Genomic DNA, 12616 nt, shown 5'->3' with positions numbered 1-12616 from the left:
AAGTGCTGTCTTTGTAAGAGAGAAATGGACATTCTGGATCTAGTCCATCAAAGGGTCACAGATACAATCAAGGAATGGGAGTGTCTTTTATATGAGAGGCTGACAGAGCTCAGGATGACTGTTGTGCCAGAGGAGAATGCCCCAAGGGGGCAATATCAATATATGTATATATTCCTGTTTGGATGGTGTAAATATGAGCTAGACTTTCCTCAGTAGTAGCCAAGGAAAGGGCAAGAGGTAACAACCACAAACTGTAGGTACAAAAATGCTGTTAGCGAGGATTTTCTTGTTATTTTCTAAGTCCGTGAGAGACTTTTCTCTCTCACAGAAGAGGTAGCAGGGAATGTAAACAACCAAGCCACCTGCAACCTTGAAAAGTCTTGTTTATGGTATAGTAGAAAAATACTTTGACAATGGATGTTTTAGGATTTTAGCCAATCACCCCCAAGGGGTGGCTGATCCTTGTCCAATTAGACTATGAAGAAAAAAGTCTATAAAAGAGTTTGTAAAATAATTAAAGAAATCAATCTTGCTGCACAATTCCTGCCTGCTGGATCTTCTCTCCTCCTCCTCCCTGTGGCTGTGGGACACAGTGATATACCGTAGGAACCAGGCTGGCGGTAATAACAAACTAAGATACAGGCAATTAAATCAATTAAATTTAAACATCAGAAAAACACGTTTACTGTGAGAGGGTCTGCCTTAATCTGGGACCTGAACTAGGTGATTTCCAGAGGTGCCTTCCCACTTCAGACATTCTGCAGTTTTGTGATTTTGTGGTGGAGATCTTTCCATATTTTAGTTGAGGAGGAAAGGCAGAGAGAAACAAAAATATCTCTAAGAACACACCTCATAAGCAGAATTAATTTAAAATGTAAGATGCACACTTCTCCAAGTATGCAATCAAACTGTTATCATACATAGACTCACAGAATAAGCGGAGTTGGAAGGGATCCATCACAATCATTGAGTCCAACTCCTGATCCTGTGCAGGACACCCCAAGAGTCACACCATGTGCCTTACAGCATTGTCCAAATGGTTTTTGAACTCTGTCAGGCTTGGTGCTGTGACCACTTCCCAGGGGAGCCTGTTCCAGTGCCAAACCACCCTCTGGGTGAAGAACCTTTTCCTAATATCCAATCTAACCCTCCCCTGACACAACTTCAGGCCATTCCCTCGGGTCTTATCATTTGTTCACCACAGAGAAGAGATCAGTGTCTGCCCCTCCTCTTCCCCCCACAAGGAAGTCGTAGACTGCAATGAGGTCTCCTCTTAGTCTTGTCTTATCCAGGCTGAACAAACCGAGGCACCTCAGCTGCTCCTCACGTGGTGTCCCCTCAAGGCTCTTCCACCATCTTTGTTGCTCTCCTTCGGACACTCTCTAATAGTTTAATGTCTTTCTTATAGTGCCCAAAACTGCACACAATATTCAAAGTGAGGCTGTACCAGCACAGAGCAGAGTGGGACAATCCTCTCTGTTGCCTGGCTGGCAATGCTGTGCCTGATGCACCCCAGGACGCGCTTGGCCCTTCTGGCTGCCAGGGCACTGCTGACTCATATCCAACTTTCCACTGACCAGGACCCTCAGGTCCCTTTCCACTGTGCTGCTCTCCAGCCTCCCATTCCCTATACCTGGAAAAGCATGTGAAATCTTGGCAGTTCCACATAATTCTTATTCATTAAAAGATCATGGGATATCTTTTTGCTTGTTCTCGTTCCCTCCTGATCTCTCAAAATGTTGTCATGCATCATACTGAAGAGGTTATACATAATTGTATTAAAATTTCTGTCAAATTAATAAACTGAACTTATATATGAAACAGAAACAGTGGGACAGAATCATTCTATGAACAAGGAAGTAGATATTCTTCTTCGTGAAAATGCTAGGTCTACAGCTCTTCAGATTTTCTTAATATGTTAAATCACATCTGAATAATTAAATCAGAATCTGTAGATTTAGCAGATTAAAAATTACCTCCTTTGAAGTGAGAGAGGTTTGATGTTCATGGAGAGGGAATATAATGATTGATTTAACTTTAGAACAGATACTGGGCAGGACTGTGTATCATTATCAGCTCCGTTTACCTATTAAGGGAAAAAAGTATTGTCTCTCAAAATACAAGAGTTATTGTTGGAAACTTAGCCAATATGTATGTTCAGAAATAAAAAAATCAGCACAGCATTTTTTATGATGTAGGACAATTGCATAATTTCAGAAAAACTAAGAAAAATTAGAAGGAGTTGGAGGGTAAACAGTGCATTTTTGCTGAGAGATAGGAGAAAGACTGGTAACAACTGAAATGATAAAATTGTTATCATGTAAATATGAGGATGAGCTGAAATTTACTGAAACTGTAAAGTAGTAGTAGTCCTTTTAGGAGATTTGAAATAGAATTTAGGGAATCTATAGAGATCTGGAATTACAACTGCTAATTAGGGAAGCTCACATTTCAAAGAGCAAAGGTTTTCTCATAAAGTGTGAAATGAAACACACACAGATATTGGTCTTCAACATATTTATGCTTTTGAGACATGAATACCAAAGGAAAGAGGACAGTAAAAAGATTTTTGATAAACTAAATTATTACAGATGAATGCTGCGAGTCAGTTATGCCTTTGTTACGACTAAAAAGAATAGAAGGATCCAGAGATACAAGACATCGTTTGGTCTGGCATTTTGTACCACTAAGATGACCAGGTAAAGAAAATTCAGTTCTGTGAGGCCTGTATGGGCAACTTACAGTAAGCATAGTTAGTCTCGTGGCAAAGAGTAAGGTCAATCTGCTTGTAATGACATGACAGCAACTACAGGTTTGTGACCATGCTTTGCTAATATACATGAAGCATATGTATTCAATAGAATATGCTAATTGGCTAAGACAGAAATCTGTGCCAGGCACCATGCTAACAAATAGAGAGCATTGCACAGTTCAGTTTACTAACATAAATATGGGCATAGGTTCCAGCATCTGTTCTGGTGATAACTAAAGATGTCCTGACTTTGAAGCATTCTGGTCTGTGCTACACATACATAGGTACAGATAGCCCAGAGATAAAAGTCTGGCTATGCTCCATATCTGATCAAAAGAAGTGTTATTTCTTCTTTCAGTCTGGTATCACACCATCTTTTTTGTTTTCATCCCACAAAGCCCTCATTCTCAAGTCTAAATTGTCCACTGTGCTGTTGCTTGTTATGCAGTATGTTTATTAGACCCCTTCTACCAAACCCTCAACAGATTACAGATCTGTAAAAGAAATAAAACTGCATAAAATCTAGAGATGTCATATCTATGTCTCTCTCTATTGTCCTAGAAAATCAGACTTTGTGAACATTTGCTTTTTATTCTTTGCCATCTTCTGCTTCCCATTCACTACATAATGTAGCTAAAATGATCTTTTATTTTAAAAGATCTTATTTTTAGTGTTTCTTAGAGCTTCTCTCTCCTTTCCACACTAAGCTACAACTCCATTGTCAAGGAGCTGTAGTAAACTGGTTGATCCAAGCTAATCCAAGATAGAATTAGTGACCAACTACCATTCTCCATCTACATTGGAAGATGGAGGTGTGGTTAAGAACAGTACTCCTAGATACTTTAACAGCTTGATATTCTTTATCTTTCTCTTGTGTTTCTGCAAGATATTTTGCCTGTTTCTCTCATCCTCACACAAGACTTTCTATAATTTGAAAGATTTGACCTGGTTAGAACTGATCTTTGGTGAGGTTATTAAACATTTTTGTATGGCAGGTTTATTTTTATTGATTTACAGGATTTTCAGATTAAAAAAACTCCAAAAACAAACCAGAAGTGATGTTTCTAGACCCACCAAATCTACAGTGAATCCTCCTGCCTCCACAAAATGGAAAAAATCAGTTTCTGAACTACACTGTCCTTTTAGTAGTATTTCATGCAGTTACTGTTAGTACGGTCAGTAGTTCAGTTATACCAGCTGGAATTTCTCCACTTTTGAATGCTTAAATTTTTAAATTTGGAAAAAGTGAGAAAAACAAGAAAAATTCCAAATTTTTAAATTTAAAAACCTCAGCAACAACCTTGTTTTTCTTAATTACCCACCATTTATGACAAAAATTAAGTCCTGGTTGAATTGTTACGGTAATAAATTATATACTAGGAAATATTTACTATGGACAAACTCTCATGGGCTCAAAAACTTAGAATAATGTCCAGGTATGACCAGGGTCATTCTTTTAATGAAAAAAAGTAGACTATCCATGTTGACAAAGGAAAAAAAAAGAAATGTAAGTTTCCTAATGTTGTTATGTCATAATTAGGAATAACAGGAGCAGTGGGATTTAACACTGATGGGATTTACTATTCATGGACTTAATCCACAAGAATTCATAGTACTAAGATTTCTGCTAGCATCAGTTAGGGTCCAGAGTTTCACAAGTATTTGTGAGATCTCATTATGAGATTTTGGGGTGCTTCTAATCTGTAACTTTTGGTGCCTCAAGTATTTTTGCAAATCCAGTCTCTCTTGCTTTGACTTTTCTTACAGAATCATCATCTGGGCCTCAGATATCTCCTGTAAATAAGTACATGGGCTAGGCAAGTTCTAGGCATGACTTTTGAGCTCTCAGTAGTGATAGTTTAGCTGAGCTATTGGCACAGTGAGCAAAAGCAGCAGCCTAGAAGATCTTTTAACTGTACAGCAAGAAGTATTTAACACTCCTATTTTCTAGGATTGAATAACCTTCTAGATTTTTTTAACTGAAAGTGGATTCCTTTTCCTTTGTTCACTTCTTAGTTAGTCTGTTTCTTCTAGGTTTCGTTTATATTAATAAATTGTACCTGACTCCTTTTCGCCCTACTTAGGCATAGTTGGTAATGTTCCTTTGTTTTTAATGTTAGACATAGATTTTTCTTTTCTCATCTTATTACTTATCATTCATATTTAATGCTGCACACAGAATTATCTTTTAGACTCTTTTTACCTTTTGATTTCTTATATTTAATGACACACCCAATTGTTTGATATCCTTTTTTTCCCTGGGAACCTGTCACTGCTCTCTATTTAGCTGCTTTGAACTAGCTTTCATCTTTTAGTATTTAAATCATCTAAGTTCTCATGTATCATACTGCATTGTTCCTCATTATTTACTCCTTCTGACTATAATGTCATTCTCTTCAAACTAGTGCTACTTTTTTCTTTGTTTCATGCTCTTTGTTTTTAATTTTCCAAGTCAGATTTACGCTTATTACATGACTCCCACACCTTAGCTATTGTCATTAACCTCAGATGTGAGACTTTATCAAAAGGGTTTTCAGAAGCCTGTCTGAAGTGTCTTATCTACAGCAGCTCATTTGTCGCCCGCGACTGAGGAGAGTTGTTGAATGACAGAAGGCTCCTCTCCCTGGAAGCTAAGTGCCCAACCCTCCGAGTCCTTTGTTTGAATGTAGGTCTCCAACATGGCAGTCTACAATAGAAGCATTTGACAAAAGGATTGATTTTTACATCCAGCACTGGAAGAATGCATATAATTTCCATGTATTACATGGTGTATGTACTACGTAATTTGAAACATTTTTTTCTAGCTGCATTGAATATCCCGTTTGAAGCCTGGGCTATACTGAATGTGATTTGTATTATAAAAAATACACCCATCACCATCACCACCACAGAACTTTACCAGACATTATGAATTGTTCACTTCCAAAATCCAAATCTAAAGTGCAATTCCAAATCCAAAATCGTGCTTGTGAAGTATAAGTCTATGTAAAGAGCCTTATTGGAACTGGATGAGTTTTTCCTGTAGATACTTCAAAAAACAAACTTCACTGAATCTGCATTTACATTTAAAAATGCTTTAAATCCTGATGATTCATAAGGATCAGTAAATAAGGAAATAAAGTAATGCCTTCAAGAAAGTCAGTGCTGTATTTTGGTCCTGAATACTCTGGGTAACACAGTTCATTCAATTTCAAGAAAAGTATTTCGTCATTGATGAACAATGAAAAGGGAATACAGGGAAAATCTAAATTATTAGTAGAACAGGAAAAAAATTTTCTACAATTACCAGCATGTTTATATAGTAAAAACATAGAGAATGCCCAAGTAGCAAAACCCAGAAGATCAGGGTCAGTTATTCTCCATACCCTAGGCTTCATAAATAGGAGAAATTTCCTAGAAGGCAGTAAATGAACTTCAAAACTCATTGTCATCGCATCTCAGTGTCCGTAAAAATGCTAGGGAAAATATCATACCCCGGTATTTAAGGCTATATTGAGCAACAGAGACCAAATCAAGACTTTTTGGAAACAAGGGTCAGAAGGCCTTTATTCCACCTCTACCTACACCATATTTCTCTAATGTATCTGTTACTTGGTTTCACTTGAGACTGTATGTAACACTGATGACTTGAATGACACCTTCTGCTGGTGCTCACTGCAAATTGTGTTAATACGAAATAAATTAAATCCATTAGAACTGCTGTCTTCATATCTGACTTTAATTCAAAGAAGCTTTGAATCAAAACATAATCAAACTTTTAGCCTTGAGGCTTCACAATCAAGTTAGACTGATCAAAGGGTGAAGTTTTGTGTAATGTTTAATCTAATCTAATTGAGGACCTAACACAGGTGCTTTTGCTCTCCTTCATGTTATCCTTCTTCATATGATCCTGCCCTTCTTAAGTCTTTGTGTCTGTTTCACTGAACTTTCTGATCTAGCTTGTTCTGCAGTTTCTTGCATGCTATATCTGATACTAACCAGGCACTGGAAAAACGATGGGTAGGAGAGCACGGCAGCCCTTTTGAACTGGATTATGCTTAGTGAAAAATGAGCAATTAGATAATTTTTTCTTCTCATACTTATTTGCATGTTCTGTTTCCATTTTTTGACAGTGTGCTGGTTTTGGCTGGAGTAGAGTTAATTTTCTTCACAGTGGCTGATATGGGGCTGTGCTTTGGATTGTGCTGAACATAGGGTTGATAATATAGTGATGTTTTTGTTATTGCTGAGCAGGGCTCACACAGAGCCAAGGCCTTTTCTGCTTTTTGTACTGCCGTGCTGGCAAGGAAGTTGGGGGTATACGAGAGGTTGGAGGAGACAAAGTCAGGACAGGTGACCCAAACTGACCAAAGGGATATTCCAGACCATGCGACACCATGGTCAGTGTGTAAAGTGGGGGAAGAAGGAGGAAGGGTGGGGCATTTGGAGTGATGGTATTTGTCTTCCCAAGTCCCTGTTACACGTGAAGGAATCTTGTTCTCCTGGGGATGGCTGAACACCTGCCTGCACATGGGAAGCAGTGAATTAATTTCTTGTTTGACTTTGTTTGCGTGCACTGCTTTTACTTTCCCTATTAAACTGTCTTTATCTCAACCCACGAGTTTTCTGGCTTTTTCCCTTCTGATTTCCTCCTTGATCCTGCTGGTGGGGGACTGAGCAAGCAACTGCATGGGGCTTGGTTGCTGCTTGGTATTAAATCATGACAGACAGCTAGAGTGGTTACAGAGCCCAGCAGTTGTTTGGGGTTTTTTATATATATGATTCATACCATAGATCAAAATAAGTAAAGTTAATGCAAGAGAATAGCAAGGAAGCCCTGGTGAGAAGGTGAAGGTAATTATGGACAGAATTACCCTTTCTAATAGCTGCCTGGTTTAGCTTGATTTAAGCTGACTGTGGAGCTATCGAAAAAAGCCAAATTCAGGTTCCTCTAATGAGCATATTTCATACAACCTCTCAAAACAAAGTGAAATAGGTCAAATAGTAATCATAGTCTTCTATTGAAAAAGGTTTTCTGTCCTAGAGAGTTCAATACTAGCTCTGTTCCCGATCTGAGAGCCTTAGATGACTTGAGGCTGTATGCAGAATAAACAACATAGTGAATTGTATCCAGAAATAAAAATGTAACTGCTGCAGGGCAGAGAGCAACCATTAAATATGTTCCTCACAATGACTCAGTTGACTCCAAAGATGAATAACTCCAGTTAGCAGTAGATTAAGTTTCCTTGCTGGGTGTTTCTCTAACATAGTAGGATAAGCTGTTTCGGTAGAGCTTGGGCTGCATGGGTGTGTCTCCCTGCTTTCAGCTCAATCTCAGAGAAGAATGCTCAAGCTGTACAGGGAAATAAGACAGGGAGAGTGAGAGAGAAAAGGCATATATGCCATTCTGAGGGCTAAATATGTCTTACAAAACTGTGACAGTAAAATGTATTGACAGAGGTCAGTAAAATTTACTCTGTAAAAAATACATCACCAACAGAGTTGTGCAGATTCTGTCTTTGGTCCTCAGTATCATTTCTGTTCTATAGGGAATTCAGTTATCTGAAAATCCCATCCCTGCCTTGCTAGAGTGAAATGGCTCTACTTTTTATTCTCCTTTAGCCAAGACACCAGAATTACTTTGAATATTGATGACACTACAAACTTAGATATTACTGCATTCTTGTTTTACCACTAAAACCCAACCCAAAAAAAAAAGCAGGCAAAACAAAAAGCAGGCAAAACAAAATAAGAAAGTTGGAGAAAAACTGCAAAATAATTTGCTGATGGCACTCTTGGACAGGGAGAATAAAATGGGAGTCTTTGTCATTCTGCAAATTCAAAGGAGTAAATTTACCAGATCATCCTAACCAACTCAATAGAGAAATTATCAAAGCCCAAGGTGGTTTTGGCAATATTTACTGATGAAGCAACTGAAGTGTTTTAATGAACTTTGTCTTTATTTAATACTATCAGAAATTTCCCAGATTGCATTGAAACTTAATGGTCTACTAAATAAAGACATCTATAAAATTTAAAAGAATACAAAATTGCTTAAACAGGACATCAGTTGGCAAGGCAGGGCAGCATTTGAAGATGAATTGATGTGAGTGTTAGTTTCAAAAGATTTTTTTTTTCTTTTAGTAGCCTTATCATCACTTGTTTATAGGTGTTTAAAATCTACATTTCTGAAGAACCACATCTATATCTAACAGAGTTAGGCTCCTTTCAATTCTGTTAGTTATGTCCTCAACTAGTTAGGTGTAGCCAGGACTACCTATGGGAGATATTATCATCAACACAGATTCTTTAGAGTTCATTTTTGCTGCTGTTGCTCAATGACTACTCAGAAAAAGATGCAGGAGTTGATTATTTTCTTCTCAGCCATCCAACAGTATTCATGTCCACACTCATGGAAAACAGGACCTTTCGTTCCTACTTAGCAGGTTGCTGATGGGTTAGATACCGCCTGACTTAGCAATACCCATCCACATTATGTTAATAAAATCATGTTCATATTAATAATAATTTCATCTTGCTCCCTCTCTTTTCTGCATATATATATACACACATGCGTGTGTGTGTGTATTACATGTGCCTATAATAACACACACAAACCTATACATTTTGTGTGTTACATACACTCAAATCCTTATAATATAAATAAACTTATTTAAATTAAATACTTTGGTGGCACAGACCTAACATATATATGAACATAACACAGATTTATAATTGTAAGTCACCAATGTGATTTGTAAGTATTTATGAATTAAAGTTTACTAAAACCACATTTCAATACATATTTTAATCAAAAGGTTCTTTGCCAGACAGTAGACAGATGAGTTACTTAATAATTCAGTGGACCTATAATAAATAGTTTAGAATCCCACACTGTGGTGAAGTTTCATTAATTTGTTTCTGCTTATAGTGAACTCAAGCACCTGAAGTTCTTGTAACATAATGGCACACTGACAGGGAAGGGACAGCACAGGACAAAAAGGAAATTACATTATTATTTTTAGGACATTTCATCATTCCCACTGGAACTGAATCACATTATAATTGTACTCATATGCACATAACAATGTAATTCATTCTTCAGAGCATTAATAAGAAAGTATCAATAAGTCTCATAGTAACAGGTTAAAATTCATTGCATTTATTGTCAAATGAAAATTGGATCAACTTTCAGCAGATACACTATTTCTTTGATGTTTCATGCCCATTACACTCATCATATTGTGTTACATACGGTACTGTAACACAATATGACTCTTCAAACTGGATATGGGTCACATTTGAAATACTGAGTTGGGGAATAATACAGGGTGACATGGATAGAATGAAGGATTTTGATTCTGTTTGATTTTGAGCTCCTTTACATTTTTGGATATAACTAAAATCCTAACGATAAAACTGTATTTGCTCATCATCACTGACTTGAAAGATTAAAAGAAATCTGTGCACACCTTAACTATTAATTTAATGTGAAGAAAAGGATTAATTGTAATTTGCATTTCTCAATTCAGTGAAAAATTGGTGCTATTAATGACGGTGAGAGCCAGGGGTTGGGAGCCTGAGTCTACAAAGCATTTTCATACTGTAGGCATTCTCTCTTGGTGGTTTCTTTAGGAATCTGTTGCAGGAGCTGATAAAGCAGTAGACATCTGAGATGTTGAAATATATTACTGAGAAGACTTGTATAGTCCCCTGATAGACATTTTGAATTGTAAAGCCTTGTATATATCTGTTACTATCTACTACCATTTTCCACAGCACTTTATTACACTGTTGTGAAGAGGTAGAACCCAACTTTGATGTTGTATGTTGACAGCTGTGACCAAATTGCTTTCTTGTATGATCAAACTGACACATAGAAGGAGAAGGGAGGAAAAACTCAGAAACAGTATAAAACATATTTGAAAGCTGTAATTGAACTTAAGTACAAAATCTCTAAGATATTCTTCCTTTTTTGTGCTCTGTCAGATGTTAAGTACATTATAACTTCAGTTAAAATTGAGACCATATTACATTGCTTTTACTTTATTTTGATATCCTGTTTTTCCTGCATATAGTTATTGAATAAAATTGTTTATAAAACCCTATTGCCTGAAAGACTGGGGAAGGATGATCAACATACCTATTTATTCCCTTTGGCTGGGTCTGGACTGGAATTTTCTTAGTCTCTAAATATTGAACACTGATTTTGTTTTTTCTCTCTTCTTTTAGTTTACAGTAAATTTAATACATACTCTCTGACACTGGACTTCTACACAATTTCCATAATTATAGACTATGTTCCATAGTCCATAACTGTGCTTCAGGCAGATGGACTGTCACTAGCTGGAGTTTTGAGTATAAAAATTTTTTTTTTAAAATGTATTTTATACATCTTGGTTTTGGTTTTGTTTTTTTTTGAGAAGGAAGGTAAAAATTCTAGTAGTGGATAGCAAATACAGGTCATACAGAAAAGTATGTAAGAAATGCAATCATCACAAAGGATGCATCTTTTAAATGTTATATACCTGAAGAAATCAATGTGGCCAGATTGTATAAATAGATTGCATCAGAAATAGAACCATCAAATGTCATCTTTGAGAATTCAGGGAGTAGATTGGGTAATTCATAGAACTTGTTTTTATAAGTCTCTTAAGTAAGTACTATGTATGAGATCAGAGAAATACTTCAATAAATCCTTTAGCACCTTGAGGAGAATTGCAGGCAGCAAGAGTTCATAAGCAAGAAATCATGTTATATTAACTTGCTATCAAAGAAAATTCAGCAATTTGCTAAAGAAGGTAGGGTTAATGCAGTGAGCATGATAGGCACTGTTTAATTCCTCTGACTTCAGTAAAGATCTAACCTATTAAGTCATTGGTAAATTTGAAATATTTTTCAAGACACCAGAAATGTGGAATATATAGAAATGTGTAGAATGAGAGCTTGAGAAAAATAAATAATGGCATTATGTTTCATTATGATTAATCTCTGATTAGATTTTTTTTACTTGTCACAGTAGTGTTACTAATGATCTACAAATCCCAGTGCTGTTCAAATCTCGTTGAGCATCTTCATGAACATACCAGAAGAAGGTAACAAAAATAGAGCTCAGTAAATTATGTAAGCTGAAATATCTTTCTTTTTTGGGGAACATAACTTTAAATATCATCATCCAGATGCTGTACATAACATTTTTTATTTATTTCTGTCACCCTGGAGGAAACAGATTCTATTCTCTGTAATACTAGATTTCAGCAGGGAAATATGTGAAATGGCATTTCCACTCCAGGTAGATTCTGACTAAATTTATTGCCTGATTGAAAGGAAAGAGAAATTTATAATATGGTCATTGATTAGAGAACTTCAGGTACTAAGTTCTGGAAAAAAAATAATTAAAAGAGTTAAACACACATCATCTTCACCACATAAAGGTTACAAGGGGTTATAATGACAGGTCTATGAATATTTGAGGGAGCAATGCCAAGCAGGGTCATATAAAAAAGAGAAAGAAAAGGCTTATTGAAAATTACCTATCAAATCAATAAAATAATGAAATAATTTAATCTTAAGTTTGTCAAACTGAAGCCAAGTGTGGAGATAAGATTGTAAATGTAATGTGGGGATGTATTCTGTGCTGGCAGAATATTAGTCCAAAGACTAATGACACATTATATATTTCCTGATATATATATTTCCTGATTTTAGATTTTTGGATTCTCTGATCCTTTAGAGGCTAAGAAGATTGGGTAAAATATTTTCCATCTGAGAGTACTTAAAAGATTAAAGTGGGGGTACTGGAAATTTCTCAAAGAGTCTGAAAAACTTACTGCTATTTGTATAAGTACTCACAGTGAAAAGAATAAAAAATGATTAGTAACAATT

This window comes from Corvus cornix, chromosome 4, assembly GCF_000738735.6.
Source record: "Corvus cornix cornix isolate S_Up_H32 chromosome 4, ASM73873v5, whole genome shotgun sequence".
Lineage (NCBI taxonomy): Eukaryota > Metazoa > Chordata > Aves > Passeriformes > Corvidae > Corvus > Corvus cornix.
This window is presented reverse-complemented; position numbering follows the sequence as displayed.